Source organism: Triticum dicoccoides, chromosome 2B (assembly GCF_002162155.2).
Source record: "Triticum dicoccoides isolate Atlit2015 ecotype Zavitan chromosome 2B, WEW_v2.0, whole genome shotgun sequence".
Lineage (NCBI taxonomy): Eukaryota > Viridiplantae > Streptophyta > Magnoliopsida > Poales > Poaceae > Triticum > Triticum dicoccoides.
This window is the reverse complement of record NC_041383.1, coordinates 105,231,044-105,231,332: the sequence shown is the minus strand read 5'-3', so window position 1 is coordinate 105,231,332 and position 289 is coordinate 105,231,044.

Below are 289 nucleotides of genomic sequence, written 5' to 3'. Positions count from 1 at the left end.
AAATTATGGTATAACACCCATTGGGTGAATCTGATGATTTTAAGAAATTCCATGTTTCTTCATCGTAAAAATGGTAGTACCATCTTAAGAGGAGGTAAATTGTATAAGGAATTTTCAACCGGATCTGCATATGAAAATATTTGATCACGGGATCTCAACTTGAAAGTTGATTAAGTGACAGAATTGTGAGTTGCGGTAGACTTGAGGTCTTGAAAACGAATGGGTGATCATTCGTGATGTGCTCATGGCATCATGTTTATCTTAAGGGGAATATCCAGGGTGAATAAAA